The sequence below is a fragment of the Chrysemys picta genome, chromosome 16, assembly GCF_011386835.1.
Source record: "Chrysemys picta bellii isolate R12L10 chromosome 16, ASM1138683v2, whole genome shotgun sequence".
Classification (NCBI taxonomy): domain Eukaryota; kingdom Metazoa; phylum Chordata; order Testudines; family Emydidae; genus Chrysemys; species Chrysemys picta.
This window is the reverse complement of record NC_088806.1, coordinates 14432024-14446127: the sequence shown is the minus strand read 5'-3', so window position 1 is coordinate 14446127 and position 14104 is coordinate 14432024. Positions and strand designations below refer to the sequence as shown.

The 14104-nt window shown below is 48.6% G+C and overlaps 1 protein-coding gene across 25 annotated transcripts in view; it reads left to right on the top strand.

Annotated features, from left to right (window-relative positions):
• The window catches only part of PKNOX2 (PBX/knotted 1 homeobox 2), a 658041-nt gene that overhangs the window by 46908 nt on the left and 597029 nt on the right, over positions 1-14104 (top strand). The gene's annotated exons all lie outside the window — the stretch shown is intronic.

Genomic DNA, 14104 nt, shown 5'->3' with positions numbered 1-14104 from the left:
TGCCCTCTAACCTGCTATACAGGATGCAGTGCCTCCAAGGCAGAGGTGGGCAAACTATGTGGCCCGCGGGACCATCATGCCTGACCCCTCAGCTCCTGGCCGGGGAGACTAGCCCCCGGCCCCTCCCCCGCTGTCCCCCCTCTACTGCTGCCGTGCGGGCAGCACTCTGAGCGCCGGGGTTGCGCGCTTCTGCAGGGCAGTGCGGCAGCATGTCTGGCTCCAGCCGGGCGACACGGCTGCCAGACATGCTGCTCTGAGCGGCATGGTAAGGGGCCTAGGGCCTGGGGGTTGGATAAGGGGCAGGAAGTACCGGGGGCAGTCAGGGGACAGGAAACAGGGGGTGGTTGGATGGGGCACAGGTTGTGGGGCGGGGGCGGTCAGAGGATGGGGAACGGGGGGGGAGGGAGGGGTTGGATAAGCATGAGAGTCCCGGGGGCCTGTCAGGGGGCAGGGCAGTCAGGGAGCACGGGGGGTTGGATGAGGGTGGGGTCCCGGGGGGTAGTTAGGAGCGGGCGGTCCCGGGAGGAGGCGGTCAGGGGACAAGGAGCAGGGGTGTTGGATGGGTCAGCGGTTCCAAGGGGGACAGTCAGGGGGTGGGAAGTGGGAGGGGCGGATAGGGAGCAGGGACCAGGCTGTTTGGGGAGGCACAGCCTTCCCTACCTGGCCCTCCATACAGTTTTGCAACCCCAATGTGGCCCTCAGGTCCAAAAGTTTGCCCACCCCTGCTCCAAGGTTAGCATGGGCCTTAGAACTGCTGCCATATGCAGGGTTCTCTGAACTTCTTCGATTGGAATTATCCTGGAGAGTCTGAGAAGTGCGTTGTGGAGGGAATCGGTGCATAGGGAATAGCTGGGACCCAGTGGGCAGAATGGAGTACCTCTTGTCTCTGTTTAGGACAACTACACCTGCATTTCCCCTCTGTGATCCCTTGAGGGCACCCACTCTAGGCACCAGACTCCTGAGTTGTCCCCTCTCTTAGGGGGGGACCCATGTCTCTCACCACGCTGGCCAGGGTTTTTCCAGGTGCATAGTTTCTAGCATACACTGTGATATCCCCAGCAAGCCAGACAGCCTTAACAGGCCAGCGTCTGCACTTGGCTTTCTCTTCAAAGGCTATGAACAATGTGATTGCCTGCAGTTATAAGGGCTGTGCAGCCCTTTCTAAGCAAGCGCATTTATTCTTAAGGTGAAGGCATGACAGAGGAAACACATTAAAAACAACAAAAGAACCTACACGCATGCTAATAAGTTACCAGAGATCACCTTCCAACTCCAGCAAGGGCTCTGGTAGGGGTTGGTCCTTCAAAAACCCACCCAGGGGGTTTTCTGTAGTTACAAGTTCATAACTATCTTAGCTCAGAACTCTCACATCTCCATGAGTTATTCAGTCTCTCCTTTCAACAGCTTTTGCATTTGATATCCAGTCTCAAGGAACAGGTAATCAGCAGACAAAGACCCTCTCCTCAGCATGTGGCTGCAAAAGGCTTGGTTTTTGCATAACTGGAGGTGGGGAATTTGCATTCATCTCCCCCTAGAGATTCCCAGGACAAACCACTCGACACGGTTTGTTCCAAAAGTCCATCCTTGTCTAGCACATTGTTCAGTACAGTCCTTTGAAGTTCCTAACACTTCCCTGGGTTTGCATCACATCTCCCCCTAGCGAGGTTACATGCAATCCCGCCATAATACACAGCCTTTGCATTGAATACAATGGACTCCGAAGACACTTCAACATAATTCAATTTGGTTTTTCAAGATTATTGCAAGAGATTGCCACCTCTGTCACACCTCTCTTGGGTGCTGCCTTCTGGGTGCCAGCATTTGCAGCAGTCAGCTCGGCTAGAATGTTTTCCATGCTTATACCCAATGGGCTGTCCAGAGGGCATGAGCAGGAAGTGTTCCCATCAAAAGGGCTCGGAGGTGAAGCTTTCTATGTTGGCTTTTGATCATGAAAATTTGCTCCGGCGGCATTCCCCACCCCAGCCCCACCCCCACACCAGCTGTAGTAGCCCCTCGTGCACTAGTGAGGAACAGTGCATACTGAAGCTGGGCGATTCATGGATTTTTTTGATTCTTTGGAAGGTTTGAAAAATTGAAAAAATCATTTTGGGTGAAACTAAAAACTTTTTTGAGGCTTTTTGGTGAATTTGAAAAATGTTTTGAATTGAAATGGTCTGGGAATGTCAATGAAGCATTTCCCTTCGACCCACCACATTTCAGTTCAACTTTCAGTCATTTTGACAAAAGCGAGCAAAGGATCCCCAGAACTGTCCGCAGGAAGAGGAGGGCCAGAAAGCGGTGGTGCCACTCTTTTAAGTTTTAAGTCAGTGTTAGGGCCCTCACCTGCGATGTGGGAGACCCCTGTTCAGTTCAATGGCTGCTCATTGTCATTACGAGTGACCTGCCATGGATCAGTCAGGCCTCTGCCCAAGTGGGATTTTCTGCCACTTGAGGGGGAAAGCCTGCTTTCAGGAAACCCAGGGGCTGTTCCATTCATTTAAGGAGAAACTGATAAAAAGATACGGGTGCCTGAGGCATCTCTTGTGGAAAATATAAGGCCTGCAGATCTTCATCCCTTTATCTTAGTAGGTATTGGCCATTTCCTCGCAGTCCACCATCTCCCACTCTCCGCCACTAACTGCAAGGCTGTGACATGGCTGCCACAGTGCACTCAGCTGATGAGGTGAGGTATTTAGCCACACGTTTCCAGTACAAGAGGTAAATCTGAGTGCAGCTGTTTTTATCAGCTGGTTTTCTGTGCCGCTGACCTTCCTCTGGACCTTAGTGGATGGAATGTGACACCAGTGAATTGGACTGGGGTAGAATTACAGATTGAAGAGTTAGAGATGAGGTGAGGCCCTTCTCCAGAGGCAGTTGGAACCAGTGCGCAGTGTAGCCAGAGTTCCGTTTTTTACATGGCTGCCTTTTTTAATGCTTTTCTTAAGATAAAAGAGGCCCTGATTTGGAATGTGTGCTAAAAGATTCATGAGTGTTACACATCTTGAATAATTCTACCTGTAGAAGCCCCTTCATTGTACTTTCTTTTCATGTTATAGAGAACATTTGAAGACTACAAGGTTGACAAAAGGAAAGTCTCTGAAGTGATGTTTGAAATCATTTCACAAGAATTAATTGACAAGCTTCCCAGGCTGGGGTTATGGGGAGTGTTGAGGGATTATAGTGGGGAAATAGGTTGTTTTGTAAGTAGGAAGCATTGCCTGTGGGGGGGGGGGGGCGAGGTTGGGAGTGGGGGAAGGGCAAGTGGGAAATTAATTTGATTTTTTGACAGTGATTCAGAAGCAGTATTTCAAAAAGCCAGTTTGAAGGCTCTGGTCTCGGGATTCGTTGTGCTGTGCTTGTGGCCACCACTAAATATGTCACAATCCTGAGATCATTGCTGTTTTTCAGTAAAACCAAGTATGAAGCTTTTTCAGATACTTGAGTGTATGGCATCTTTTAAGCGTCGTTTGGCTAGGAAAAGGAACCTGTCAATTGGAAACGTCCATGGGGCTGTTTGAACAGAGGCAGACGGTGGGGTCGGGACAGAAAGTCTGCAAGTTTGGGACTAGCAGTCACACAAATACTATTCTGAAGTCAGGAAATGGTATTTAACAAATAAAAATCTAGGTAAAACCAAATATTTCTTAACTAGAAGCGGCTCTTAGTATTGCCCTGGCTACATGGTAATTTAGGAAAGCAGTGGATAGAGGAGATCTCCCTAATGGAGTTGACATTCAATATCGAATGGATGGGCGGCTCTTTAATCTTCGACGTCTCCGCTTGAAATCTAAAGTCTTCAGGGCGTCCATTACTGATCTTCAGTATGCTGATGATTGTGTCATCCTTGCGCACACAGAATGACCTTCAGTCCATACTGGATTTTTTTGCACAAGCTTACCTAGGTTGACCAGATAGCAAGTGTGAAAAATCAGGACAGGGGGTAGGCACCTATATAAGAAAAAGCCCCAAATATTGGGACTGTCCCTATAAAATCGGGACATCTGGTCACCCTAAGCTTACCAAAGCCTAGGACTCTCACTCAGTATTGAAAAGACTAAAGTGCTTTATCAACCTGCTTCAGGCCTTGCACATGACCCACCACAAATCACCATCGAGGGTCAGACTTTGGAGACAGTTGAGCAGTTTTGCTACCTCGGTAGCCAACTTTCTCAGCATGCAAAAATCGAGAGTGAGATCCAGCACCGGATCCAGTGCGCAAGTGTTTCCTTTGGGAAATTGCTCCGATGCGTTTTCATGGGCCGTGACCTATGGCAGGACACCAAGATCCAGGTCTACAAGACAATTGTTGTTCCTACACTCCTATGGATACGAAACCTGGGTGACCTATCGACAGCACCTCAAGAGTCTGGAGACGTATCATGAACGATGCCTCCGGAAAATCCTTCGCATCAAGTGGCAAGATCGCCACACTAACGCCAGCATCCTCGCTGAAGCCAATGTCACCAGCATTGAAGCAATGATCCTCATGCACCAACTTCGCTGGGCTGGACACTATGTGCGGATGCCAGACTCTCGCCTCTCAAAACAAGCCCTCTACTCTCAGCTCACCCCTGGTCAGAGATCCCGTGGTGATCAGAGGAAATGCTACAAAGACACACTGAAAGAGTATCTTAAGAAAATTGATGTGGACATCACAAGCTGGGAGTAGCAAGCCACCCAATGGCGCCATATCCTCCATCAGGCAGTGGCCCGCTTGGAGGAGAAGCGCTTTGCCCTCTAAGCTGAAAAGAGAGAGAGAAGGAAGGAAAAAGAAAGCACTTTCTCCCAGCAGGCCGCTGGCCTGCCACGAAATGTCGGCACCTACTGCAGGCGGATTTGTGGTTCCAGGATCTGACTCCTGAGTCATCTCAGGACCCATATGTAAATCCGTGGTAGAGATCGTCTTCGAATTGAGGGATCGCCAATCAATCAATCGGATAAAGGAGAGTGGTGGTTGTAGTCTAGCCCACCGACCTGTCACTGCCACATCATATGCAAACTCAGGGCTAATTTGCCCTCCGCTTGCATTCCTAAGCTTCTATAGGCCATTTTCCTATCAGGCAAAACAGGGTCTCTTGCATCCCGAGTGCAAGTGGGTATTCTCTGGTGGGTCTCTGTGGTCAGTTTAAAACTTCCTAACCAGCTCTAAATCTCACGTCTTCCCATCCTCCCACCCAGAGTCCTCAGCCAAGCTCCATTCTTTTCTCATTTCCCCAGGCAGATCTCTACCAGCCAAATTCTAAGCTTATTTTACTAGGAGTCCATGAATACTTAAGGCAAGCCTACCAAGGCCTAAAATGTGTACAAACAGGAGACATGTACATGTGGTCCTTCAGCCATCAGCTTTTTAAGACATGAACCAGTGAAGTTTGGGAGACTCTAGGTTTCAGCATCCCCTTCCATGGAGGAGGAGGAGAAAGCTGGACTCAGGGAATTTGGTCACGTCTCTAGAAAGGAGAGAGTATGTGGGGAAAAGCCAGTGACTCAGCTCTGTCTATGTGTGCACTGTCTGCTCTGCCTCTCTTTCTCTCTCACTATTTTAAGATTTTATACTGCTGCCCATCACCATGGTGTCTGTAAAATCAATAGCACTAAGAAAGTCCCTAGTGAACTCCTGCAGTCTTTGGAACATCTCCCTTTACTGGGCCAGAGCTCTGCTCTGGATAGGTTTTTATTAGGGCTGTCAATTAATCACAGTTAATTCATGTGATTAACTCCAAAAAATTAATCACGATTGAAAAAATTAATCGTGGTTAATCGCACTTATAACAATAGAATACCAATTTAAATTTATTAAATATTTTTGGATTTTTTGACATTTTCAATATTGATTTCAATTACAACACAGATTACAAATATATGCACTGTAAAAATTATAAACAAAAGAAATATAATGTTTCCATTCACCTCATACAAGTACTGAAGTGAAGTCTCTTTATCATGAAAGTGTAACTTACAAATGCAGATTTTTTTGGGGTTACATAACTGAACTCAAAAACAAAACAGTGTAAAACTTTCGAGCCTACAAGTCCACCCAGTCCTACTTCTTATTCTGCCAATCACTAAGACAAACAGGTTTGTTTATATTGAGGGGAGATATTGCTGCCTACTTCTTATTTACAATGTCACCTGGAAGTGAGAACAGGCATTCACATGGCACTTTTGTAGCTGGCATTGCAAGGTATTTACATGCCAGACATGCTAAACATTTGTATGGCCCTTAATGTTTTGGCCACCATTCCAGAGGACATACTTCCATGCTGATGATGCTCGTTAAAAAGATGTGTCAATTAAATTTGTGACTGTACTCCAGGGGTCGGCAACGTTTGGCACGCGGCTCGCCAGGGTAAGCACCCTGGCGGGCCGGGCCAGTTTATTTACCTGCTGACGCGGCAGGTTTGGCCGATCGCGGCCCCCACTGGCCGCGGTTCGCCGTCCCAGGCCAATGGGGGCGGCAGGAAGCCGCGGCCAGCACATCCCTCGCCCGCGCCGCTTCCCGCCGCCCCCATTGGCCCGGGACGGTGAACCGCGGCTAGTGGGGGCCGCGATCAGCCGAACCTGCCGTGTCAGCAGGTAAATAAACTGGCCCAGCCCGCCAGGGTGCTTACCCTGGTGAGCCACGTGCCAAACATTGCCAACCCCTGCTGTACTCCTTGGGGGGAGAAATGTATGTCTCCTGCTCTGTTTTACCCACATTCTGCTTATATTTCATGTTATAGCAGTCTCGGATGATGACCCAGCACATGTTCGTTTTAAGAACATTTTCACAGCAGATTTGACAAAACACAAAGAAGATACCGATGTGCGGTTTCTAAAAATAGCTACAGCACTCGACCCAAGGTTTAAGAATCTGAAATGCCGTCCAAAATCTGAGAGGGACGAGGTGTGGAGCATGCTTTTAGAAGTCTTAAAAGAGCCACACTCTGATGCGGAAACTACAGAACCCAAACTACCAAAAAAGAAAATCAGCCTTCTGCTGGTGACATCTGACTCAGCTGATGAAAGTGAACATGCATTGGTCTGCACTGCTTTTGATCATTATCAAGCAGAACCCATCATCAGCATGGAAACATGTCCCCTGGAATGGTGGTTGAAGCATGAAGGGACATATGAATCTTTAGCGCATCTGGCCCATAAATATCTTGCAATGCTGGCTACAACAGTGCCATGTGAACGCCTGGTCTCACTTTCAGGTAACATTGTAAACAAGAAACAGACAGCATTATCTCCTGCAAATTGTAACCAACCTTTTTTGTTTGAGTGATTGGCTGACCAAGAAGTAGGACTGAGTGGACTTGTAGGCTCTAAAGTTTTACATTATTTTATTTTTGAATGCAGTTTTTTCGTACATAATTCTACATTTGTAAATAACTTTCACGATAAAGCGATTGCTTTACAGCAGTGGTCCTCAACCTTTTCCGTGGGGCGGGCGCCGGACGACTAGCCGCCGAGGACCGTGGCCGCCGGATAAGCAGCCGCCGAAATGCCGCCGTGAAGCGGCAATGTCAAGAGGCATCACCTCTAAAATGCCGCGGTGAAGCAGCGTCATCAAGCGGTGTTGCCGCCGAAATTCGGCGGCATTTTGGCAGTGGCGCTTCTTGACGTTGCCGCTTCTTGGCGGCATTTCGGTGGCTGCTCTTCCGGCAGCCAGTAGGCGGGCACACATGGATGCCCCAGCGGGCACCACGTTGGGGACCCCTGCTTTACAGTACTTGTATGAGGTGAATTGAAAAATACATTTTTTTTGTTTTTTACAGTGCAAATATTTGTAATACAAATAAATATAAAGTGAGAACTGTACACTTTGTATTCTGTGTTGTAACTTAAATTAATACATTTGAAAATGTAGTCAACATCCCAAAATATTTAAAATAAATGATATTCTCTCATTGTTTAACAGTGCGATTATTTGAGCGATTAATCGTGATTAATTTTTTTAATCGCTTGACAGCCCTAGTTTTTATTGCTTTTTTTTTCTTTGGAGGTAGTGGCTGTAGCAGGTTGGGTCTAGAAGGTTTCTAGAGGCACTTCTCATTCCTGTGATTCCTTTCTCCTAGGAGCTGTTAAACGCAGGCCAGGGGTTAAAACTCTCCCTTTTCGTTTTGCCTGTTGAACACACTGGGGGTGGGGGTGAAGTCCCAGCAGGGCACCTGTGGCAGCCATTGCCATATACCACACGGAGTGCTCCTGTAGCTCCCGTAGCCATGCCCTGACAGAGCCAGGAACGCTGGGTACTCCTGTCAGAGAGACGCCAACAGCATGGCTTGGTTTTGGCATCGTGTGCCAGGGAATTCTGCAGGGCTCCCGGAGAGCTGGGCAAACTTGCTAAGACACTTTTTGTCTTCTGCTACTTAGCTGGGTCGTTTTGTGCTGTGCTCCGATCTTCGATTTCACTCTGCCCAGAAGGTGGAAGAACCAAAGCCTTGTCCCAAGTCTGTTTGCAAAACCCTCCGTCCGCTCAAACGTCCACATTTCTGAAACTTGGGACAGAAACTAGGGTTACCATATTTTGTGCCTCCAAATGGAGGACACTCCACGGCCCCCAGCCCCGCCCACACCCCCGCCCAACCCCGCCCCCTCCCCACAGTCTCCGCCCCCTCCCCTGCTTCCCGCGAATATTTGATTCGCGGGAAGCCTGAAGCAGGTAAGGGGGTTGTGGGGGGAGGAGGCGCGGCCCAGGCTGGCCCCCCGGCGTTTCCAGCCTGGGTCAGCTCGGGCCCTGGGGTGCCGGCCCCCGCCGACCACCCCCGGCCCGCCCAGCACTGCCGGCCCCCGGCGGCCCGGCGCACCCCCCGGCTCCCGGCCCCGCGGGCCCGGCTCCCCGCCGGCCCGGCTGACCCGGCTCCCCGCGGGCCCGGCTCCCCGCCGGCCCGGCCGACCCAGCTCCCCGCGGGCCCGGCTCCCCGCCGGCCCGGCCGACCCGGCTCCCCGCCTGACCGGCTGACCGGCTCCCCGCGGGCCCGGCTGACCTCCCGATTTTCCCGGACATGCCCGGCTTTTGGGGATTTCCCCCCGGACGGGGATTTGAGCCCCCAAAAGCCGGACATGTCCGGGAAAATCCGGACGTATGGTAACCCTAACAGAAACCCCAAGGCTGCCACAGTGGGTGACGCTAGCTGGAGGAGAAACAATAAAGCAGTGCATTATAGGCACAGGCCCCACAGTAGCTCTCTGGTTCCACTCCAGAAATGGGGCAGGATCTGTATTGTATCTGTACACCCCAAAGCCCCACATCTTGCTTGGGCTGGGGCGGAGATGCCGGCACATCTCATGGAGCAAGGGGCTGAAGGCAGTGGCTCAGGAGACAGCAGGAGCCTCCAGTTGCCTGGATGACTGGGAGTGGCCCTGAGGCACCAGCTGCTCAGTGAGAGACACTGGCCAAGCTCGCTGCTGTGTGACCTGGGGCCATTGTCCTGCAGGCGATCCAAGGGGACAGAAGCAGGCTGTGTGGGCCTTTGCTCTGTAGCGGGCTTCTCCCCTAGCCCATCACTGGCACCAAGGCCTTAAACTGGCATCAGAAGCTTTAGGAAATGCTGCAAAACCTTGCACTTTGAGAAAGCCTTTCGTCCATAGGTGACTAGTCCTGCCACGGCGGATCTCCATCTTCCCCTCTCAGTGGGTTTGCAGCATGCTCCCAAGGTGGAGCTAGAGAGTTTATGCTGGAATCCTGGGGACCTGCAGTGAGGAAAATGAGGTGGAGGTTCAGGGCATTGTGGTTAGTTTGCTTGGCATTCTGGTGAGGCTGTGCCACCAATCAGCCAACCTGTTTGCTACCAGGACCCCACCATGTTCCTAGACCACTGCCAGCCCTTATCTGCTGTACACTCTATGCCAAATTCGGCCCTGCCATAGTCAGATCCAGCTCCCATTGACTTAAATGGCAGCTCTACACAGGTACACGTGAATTTGGTTTATTGGCTACAAGAAGAATAAAATGGAGACAGACGAGTCCTACTCTCCAATTACAGCAGCTGCAGGGTTGCCAACTCTTGCAATACTTGGTGTTTTTCTTAAAGCCCTGGTTCCTGGAGCCATGTGCTTTATACCCTGATCATAGCAATGTAAGGCTGGCAGGGACCTCGAGAAGTCATCCAATCCAGCCCCCTGTGCTGTGACAGGACCAAGCAAACCTAGCCCATCCCTGACTGGTGGTTTGTCCAACTTGTTTTCAAAAGCTTCCAATGATGGGGACTCCATAACCTCCTGTTCCGTAGCTCAGCTACCCTGAGAGTTAGCAAGTTTTTCCTGATATCGAACCTAAATCTGCCTTGCTGTGGATTAAGCCCGTTACTTATTGTCCTGCCTTCAGTGGACATGGAGAACAATTGATCACCGTGCTCTTGGTAACAGCTCTTGTTATCAGGTCGTCCTCAGGTCCCCAAAAACTTAGGGTTTTTTAACCTTTCCTCCTAGGTCAGGTTTTCGAAACCTTTTATTATTTTTGTTGCTCTCCTCTGGACTCGCTCCAATTTGTCCACATCTTTCCTCAAGTGCGGTACCCAGAACTGGACACAGTACTGCAGCCGGAAGCCTCATCAGTGCCAAATAGAGTGGGACAACTACCTCCTGCGTCTCACTTACAATATTCCTGTTAATATAGCCCAGAGTCATATTAGCCTTTTTTGCAGCTACATCACGTTGGTGACTCATATTCAGTTAGTGATCCATTATAACCGCCAGATCTTTTTCAGCCGTACTACAACCTAGCCAGTTATTTCCCATTTTGTGGTTGTGCATTTTATTTTTCCTTCATAAGTGAAGTACTTTGTACTTGTCTTTACTGAATTTCATCTTGTTGAATTCAGACCAATTCTCCAATTTGTCAAGGTCATTATGAATTTTAAATCTGTCCTCCAATCTTGGTTTTCATTTTAAATAATGTTTCTAACCCTCATGGTTAGGGAGAAAAGCTTGAAAATGTGACCCCTAAAGGCTCAGATGCCAGAAGACAAATACCCCCCACCGCAAGTTGTTACTTTTTAAAAATCTCATGAGTTTTGGGGCCCAGCCCCTGGCTTTTGGACACAGAGGCTGGTGGAGTTGCAGCGGGAGACAGAAGCAGATGACACTGCTGCAATCAAGAGATGTTTTTCTGACTGGCTCAGACAGCAGATAAAGTGCAGTCGCTCACACACATGGCAATGTAGAAATCAGAACCCAATTATCTCATGTGACTTTTCTGACCAATCACAGCCAATCAACCCAGACTGACATTCAGAAAAGTAACACAAAAATCTTCTAACGATTTTCAATCCATCTAAAACAAGAAAAGCTACCTTTGGTTGAAACTTTGTAAACTGCAAATATTTAGTGACCCTAAAAGCAGGAAAATGTGAGCAACAAAAAATTGTGACAAATATTTCTCTGTTAGCTGCCTGCTCAATATTTTCAGCTGTTTTCCAAATGAGGCCTCTTGCCGTGCTGGGTACCATCACCATGACTGCTCCGGAGCCATCCACTGCCCCAGAGCTTATCGTTGGATGAGGCAATCCTGCAATAGCTTCAGTAGGAACAGGATTTAAAAATATCAAAATAAAATCCACCCTTCTCAGGGAAATGCTGAGCCTGGCTGATAGCTCATAGATCTTAAGGCCAGAAGAGACCATTCTGATCATCTAGTCTGACCTGCACAAGGCAGGCCAACAGTTTCACCCAGAAGAACAGGCATAGAGGTGAATGATTTGCCTGAGGCTGCGTACCAGAATGCAGAATCCAGGCTCCCAGTCCAGCATACTGTCCACTAAACCACACTGCCTCCCTGATTTGGCCCCTGCTCAGCCTAACAATCATAAGAGAGACCTGACTCTACAAAGCTATCATAAACTTACGACCCAATTCTGTCAGCCTTACCTACAGCAAGTAGAATCTGTCATTTCAGTGGGACTACTCACGGAGTAGGCTCAACATTAATGTGAACTAAACATAGCAGCAGTGTTATCAACCTAAGCATCCCCAAATCACAAGATTGGCTTAAAATCATGAGATTTCCAAATGATGATAAATGTTGGGTTCTCTTTATTTCCTATCTGTTGTTTTGAACCTTTAGGTCACACATGTGCCATGTTTTTACTCTGTTATCCACAACCAGGAGGGCCAGAAACTTAGGGCTTGTCTATACTTACCGCGCTGGTTCGGCGGCAGGCAATCGAACTTCTGGGTTCGATTTATCGCGTCTAGTCTGGACGCGATAAATCGAACTCAGAAGTGCTCCCCGTCGACTCCGGTAATCCTGCTCGCCGCGAGGAGTATGCGGAGTCGACGGGGGAGCCTGCCTGCCGGGTCTGGACGGCGGTAAGTTCGAACTAAGGTACGTCGACTTCAGCTACGTTATTCACGTAGCTGAAGTTGCGTACCTTAGTTCGATTTGGGGGTTTAGTGTAGACCAAGCCTTAATCTTTTAAAAAAAAGGAAGCTGAGATTCTCACCAAATTACCAGTCTCCGAGGTTGGGGCTTTAATATCGCAAGAGCCAGCGACACTGTAGAGAGTCCCTGCTCCAAGTTTTAGCGAGAGTGGCTCTATTGGTAATGTGCCGTTACCAGATCTGAGCCACTCCTGCAACTGCTGAATTCATTTTCAGTCACTGGCATTTAATTTAATTACCTGTGTTTGTAAAACACTTAGAAGTAAAATGCCAGGTATGTACTGGGTGCTGTATTACTATTTCTTTAAATACATAACTGACACTCAGATAAATAGATAAAATGGTAATAGAAATTCCTCAGTTATCTGAATTATGCATATCATGTGCATTATGTTTCTACTGTGTTAAAACGGGAGAGTTTTTATTTATTTATATGATGGGTAAATTTAAATAGAGATCTGGGTGATGTCATCTGAAACCAGGAGGAATAGTTTGTGAAACAAAATCCCATACAAACCTTAGCTGGCTGTCTTAAAATAGCTATTTTATAGTGTGGAAATGTAATATCTCTTTGAAAATGAGCACCTGGTTGGATCCTGTAAAATTAACTTCAACTGCAGCATGTCTTGGCGAATCATTCCATATGAGTTAGGCCTCACCCTCCTCTTGGTTATAGCTTATATTAATTTTGCAGTAACTGCCTGTCTCTAGCCATTTGCAAGTCATTTCTGTGGAGCTGCAGGCCAGAATTAAAATTGACCGAATCATTAACGGCAGCCACGCTGGTTGGTATTGGAGAAGTTATGATACAGCAGATGAAATATGTCTGCACTCTTGGTTCCAGTGTAGCTGGGAAGGATTAGAAGACAATTAATAAATCATTTAGTGCTGTGAGTTTAAGTAACTTCTTATTATAGGTTGCAGAGATTTATTGTGCACTGGCAAATTTCCTCCATGTTGTATCCAGTTTGTTTCAGTGATTTTTAATAAATATATAAAAAATATGAAGTGTGTGTGTGTGTGTGTGTATGTGTGTGTGTGTGTATAAATGATTAATTTGTAGTCTGTTTGCCAAATGAATCACAGGATTCTTTCCTAAGATGATAAAGGCGTCTGTACAAAAGACAGTGTAGATTATTAGCGTGTGGCTGACTGAGGGTGTCGGGTCATATTCTGGGGGAGAGAGGAAAGAGAGTCACTGTTAATGTGCCTCTGCACTCACCACCATAACTGCAAAGGATTGTAATATTCCACTAACCTTAAAACATGTCTTGTAATTAAGCTCCGATAGAAATATGTGTCTCACGGCTCAAGTGAGGTAGCCTCAGAATACGTTTGGGTGGTTGTTGTCTACATCAGTGGTTTTCAAACTGTGGGACATGACCCAGTACTGGGTCGCGGAATGTAAGGCACTGGGTTGTGGCGGCTCTGGTCAGCACTGCTGACCGGGCTGTTAAAAGTCCGGTCAGCAGTGATGCCCGGCTAAGGCAGGCTAGTCCCTACCTCTTCTGACACCCGCTAAGGCAGGCTAGTCCCTACCTCTTCTGACACCACTCCGGCAACTGCTGAATTCGTGCTGCGCCACGGAAGCGGCCAGAAGCAGGCCCGTCTCCTAGGCGGGGGGGCCATGGGGCTCCGCACGCTGCTCCCGCCCTGAGCACCAGTTCTTGGCCAATGGGAGCTGGGGGGAGGGCGTTGCCTGCAGGTTGCCTGCATCCCAAACCCCTCATTCCCAGACCCA